This window comes from Gadus morhua, chromosome 7, assembly GCF_902167405.1.
Source record: "Gadus morhua chromosome 7, gadMor3.0, whole genome shotgun sequence".
NCBI classification, from domain to species: Eukaryota; Metazoa; Chordata; class Actinopteri; order Gadiformes; family Gadidae; genus Gadus; species Gadus morhua.
In genome coordinates, this window is record NC_044054.1 from 13,248,424 (window position 1) to 13,253,423 (window position 5,000).

A 5,000-nucleotide genomic window follows, 5' to 3' on the forward strand; every position below is an offset into this window, starting at 1 on the left:
AGTATTTATTTCGCATTCAAAATAAAGATGCCGAAAATAATTCATTTGAAAATGTAAAATGGCATCGAATGGAACGAATGAATGATTCAACGTGTCTGGCATCTACAACCTGCATGGTTCTTCAATAATTACCATTATATTAGGCATGCCGTGCTAAGCTTACTTACTCTCACGGTACATGTAATATGCTATTAAGAAAAAAAAATCTTTGATAAGCACTGGTGAATTCTTGCGCAGCGTTGATTGCTCTCGAAATCAATGTTTTTTAGGGGAAAGGTTAGCCATGATGTCATCGTGATGGGAGCTGATCTCTCTCAACACGCAACACGAATTGATGGAGGTCTGTATTGTTGGGAGACTCAATTATGGGATGTAATCTCAAGTGTTTAGCGTGCATTAACCGCTTCAAACGTTCAAACGTACCACTGTTCCAGAGGAAAATGTAATCACCCCCCAAAAATATATATTTAAATGCATGCTCATCTGGCTGTATCTCACACTACCCGGGCTTACTATAATGTAGAGCTATTTGAGACAAAGTGATCCCTCCAATTACAGCAGAGTCAGTTGTAACCCGGTTAATAATGGATTCTGTAGTAGCGTCGATGCTACTTAGCAGGACGTTAGAGCGAGCGAGAGAGAGAGAATGCATAAGAGCGATAGGGGAAGAACGAGAGAGAGAGAGAGACTAAAGTGAGAGTGTGTGTGTTGCTGATCGCATGGCAGCCGTGCCCCCCCCCCCCCCTATCACTGAGAGTATTATATACTGTACGCCCTGACAAGGTGATATTCTGTTTCAATTCTCCAGCCAGCCTCTGATTGTGCTGCATGGACACATTTTAGCTTAACGTCGTAGTCCACTGGCCCTGCACCCCAGCCACAGTAGCAAGGATGGACGAGCTGAGAGCTGTGCACCTCGTTACACAGACACCCTCAACCTTCCCCACCTGGAACCCCCTCTTTGTCCTGGAGGACGGAAGAAAATGTGTGTGCCACGATAGGAAAAAACCTAGCATGGGCTTTGCATGTCGCTATCACCACGTTGAAGGCTTTTGCCGTTAATAAGAACATAGGAAGGCACGTTGCCGTTGTAATTGAAGCGGGGGTCTCGCTTTCACCCTCGCCCGCACGTCGTTTTCACCATAGAATACAATTTTACGACACCGCATTAACGCCGTACACACACAGGCGCATCATAACTATTATGCATCGTGCAGGCATAATCATAAGGCCTATGATTATGCCACAACGGCATTCCGACGGCTGTAATGTTATGCAAATATAAAAACGTTCACGGCGCCCGTCTATTGGCATGACGCGATGAATGATGGAGTGACACCTAAGGTTATCGTAAACACCAGTGTGTGCTCGTGACTTTCAGGCAAGGTTTCAGACCTACATGAGGAGGGGGGATGTTCTGCCTACAGATGATAATTACAGGACCTCATTTCTCTTATCTAATATTGTTCAATTCACTGGTGAGTTCTCTCTATTTACAATGACGCCTCTCTTTTGGAAACCCGTGTTTATTAGAAAAGTCTCATTTTGAAAGCCCAACCTTAATGACAATGTGACGCTGAGCGCAGTGTGTCAACATTCTCAAAGGCAACCGAATATCGGATATTACAAATATAACCTGCGTTTTACTATCTGCATCAGCCAGAAAACCCACGAGGCATTCAAATAAAACAGACAATTCTATCCTTACTCTCATCTAGAGTTGAACTCAAACAAAGACATAATTACTGGTGGCACTTTGAGTTTTTCAGTGTTTCCACAAATACACCTGTGTTTACATAACCAATCTGCATCAGGCACAAAACCCAGAGAAGACATACATTCAAGGCGACAAATAATCCAATCCCCCGTACCTCATCAAACGATCTCCTCCAACAAACAAACCAATAGCTGATCCTTAGTGACCATAGAGTTTTACTATTTTCATCTCATTGTCTTCAAACCAAACAGCTGTGCGTGATTTTGTATGTGTATGTGTGTGCGTGTGTGAGTGTGTGTGCATGTGCGCGCGCGCACGTGTGTGTATGTGTGCATGTGTTGGCGTGCGTGTGTGTGTTTGTGTGTGTGTGTGTGTGTGTGTGTGTGTGTGTGTGTGTGTGTGTGTGTGTGTGTGTGTGTGTGTGTGTGTGTGTTGGGGGGGTATACATATAATCCCTGTCGGGCCATGCAGCTGGCATGCAACTGAGTCACGCATCAGCCCTGATTAGAGGCAGCAGCGGTCCCCTGGCCTTCCCCCACCCTACTATACCCGCACCCCAACCCTGCCCCCTACCATAACCCCCCCACCCTACACTACCCCAACACACGCCCTACCAGAGCTACCAAGAGAGAGAGACAGAGAGAGACAGAGAGAGGGGGGAAGTATGAGAAGGAAGAGAGTGATGGAGAGAGTGAAGAGAGCGGGAAGAGAGCGAGAGAGAGAGAGAGAGAGAGAGAGAGAGAGAGAGAGAGAGAGAGAGAGAGAGAGAGAGAGAGAGAGAGAGAGAGAGAGAGAGAGAGAGAGAGAGAGAGAGAGAGAGAATGGATAGGGAGAGAAGGATAAAGAGTGGATAAAGAGAGATAGTGATGGAGAGACAACAGAGGGGGAAGAGAAAGAGAGAGGCGAAAAAGAAAGTGATAGAGGGATGAGAGAGAGTGCCAGGGCCAGCCCTCTCTCTCTCAGTCCGTGTGACCTTGATGGAGCGTGATGGAGAGGAAACGACAAGCGCCACAACGCCACACGCCGTCTGTATCATGCGAGCTCCTCCCTCGCTGTCACGCGGCAACGCTCGCGTGCTCTTAGATGTGTCCAGTCAGGAGTTGTTTGTTGATTTAACAATATTCTGTTCCTTATCTCAAAGACTCGCCTTGAATCAGTGTATCCCTTCTCAATGGCGGACAATCTGTGGACCAAGTCTTATGGAAACACCCACACGATTTCTGTTTCCTTTTCTACAATCTGTGATTTCATCTGAATATGAAAATCCTACTGTTGCATCGAATATGAACAGCTCTAGTTCATAATCGAGGAGACAGTAGGATTTTCCCATTAGATACTATGAGACACATTATTATACTATTAATACATACATTCAACATGCAAAATATAACATGCAATACAATTTAACTTTTTATATTACTACGGCACTAATAGTAGTACCGGGCACCGTTGTAAGGTGTTGGTGCCGTGTTGTGCACTGAATTTTACAACAGCTTAAGCATGCTGTTTGCTGTTGTTACAGAAATATTGTTTTATATTCAGGAGGATGCAGAAGATCTAAATAAGCAGACCAGAGCAGGCGGGCTGACGATAATGATGTGAAATAAATAAAACATCAAACTAATGGGTCAGACATGAAATAAATAACTGATCTACCTGGTCTGGAGCACTATGGCACACATACACTATGTGTTGAGAATTTCCCCGGATGTTAAAACAGTCTAGCTATTTTTCTTAGCTAGATACTTCTTAGTGATCGGAATCACCTAATTGACAAACTTTACCACCAAATAATTTAAAAAGTGGTTAAATAGTACATTTCTATTCAATATTCTTCCTCTACAGCTAAAGGAAAAAACTGTTAAGATGGCGTCCAATTCAACGGCAGCCAGCGGGAGGATCATTTGAGTCATTAATATAAACGTGTATTTCTTCCCGTCCTCATACAAATCCTGCAACAAGCTAACTCACAGTTGGCTAGCATGCTGTAACTTCTGAACGATCCAATCAAATCATGACGGAGCGCATTGCATTCCCCCCCCCCCCCCCCCCCCCCCGCGGCGACATCCTGGTTTTACTTGTATGGATAAGTCACATCACATTACCGAGATACAATCAGAACGCCATTTCATGGTGTACTGTCACAAGAGATAGAGAATACAGTCAAACAGGGTCAACGGTTTCTAAAGTGTAAGCATTTTCACCTAGTGATCTTGAGTTATTGTACGTTTTTTCCGAACTGCATAACACGTTGTCTTATCGGCCAAACTGAAACACTGGAACAACATGCAAACCTGTTAGGAAACGGACTCACTCAAACACACTGGTACACCCTCCCAGGCCAGTTAGGCACTGCCTAACTTAAAATGAACTGGTAAACCGGGGAGGGCTTTCCCTCCTCCCTCTCCCTGCACTGTTAGCCCAGGCTCGGAAACTGCAGAGCCGCTTCGCTGTCCAGACGTGTGGTGCTGAAACGCCATCCAACCAGGAGGAGATGCTAGGGCTGCCCCCGCCCTGCTCCTCTACCTTACCCCAGCCCCCGCTCCCACGGCAGGGGTGCTCCAGTGAGTCACACCGCCGGCTGCTCCGGACGACATCAGCCGGCGGAAATGTTCAAATGCTTTCCCGGCTCCCCGAGGGGCTGAAATACGAGAGCTGTGTTGTATTATTAAGCTACTGTATTCTGTATTGGGGGATAAGACACTCGGAAACCGTGCAGTGGAAGTGGGCCAGGGGTTTTGGTTTGACAGATTTAGTTCAAGGTAACCATAGGTAATAGGTATTGAGCTTTTTTCAGCCGGTCTTAAACACATGAATGTGGACACGCTCACGCACAAGCTAATGATCACAAAGCTCTGGTTGAATCCCACATATCTCCTCTTCAGAGGACCAGGCTCGGTGTGAGATGCTAGATGTGTGTCAGGCCAAGGCGAGGGCAATGCACACAGCCTGCTTGTTCTCTAAATACGTCTTCTCGGCACAGCAATGTACGTGAATCTTCAGCCTCCTTATTCAGTTGCTTCTTTTACCCTTTTGCGTTGTGCCCTGATAGCATGAGGTTTCTTCATCATAGTGTGCATGTGTATCTGCGCTTCTGTGTTGTCTTTGTGTACGTGGGTCTGTGTGTGTGTGTGTGTGTGTGTGTGTGTGTGTGTGTGTGTGTGTGTGTGTGTGTGTGTGTATGTGTGTGTGTGTGTGTGTGTGTGTGTGTGTGTGTGTGTGTGTGTGTGTGTGTGTGTGTGTGTGTGTGTGTGTGTGTTAGCCTGTTTGATATCTGACCTTA

General features: G+C 45.9%; 1 protein-coding gene across 11 annotated transcripts in view; it reads right to left on the minus strand.

Annotated features, from left to right (window-relative positions):
- The window catches only part of LOC115546740 (neurexin-2), a 108,864-nt gene that overhangs the window by 102,622 nt on the left and 1,242 nt on the right, over window positions 1-5,000 (minus strand). The gene's annotated exons all lie outside the window — the stretch shown is intronic.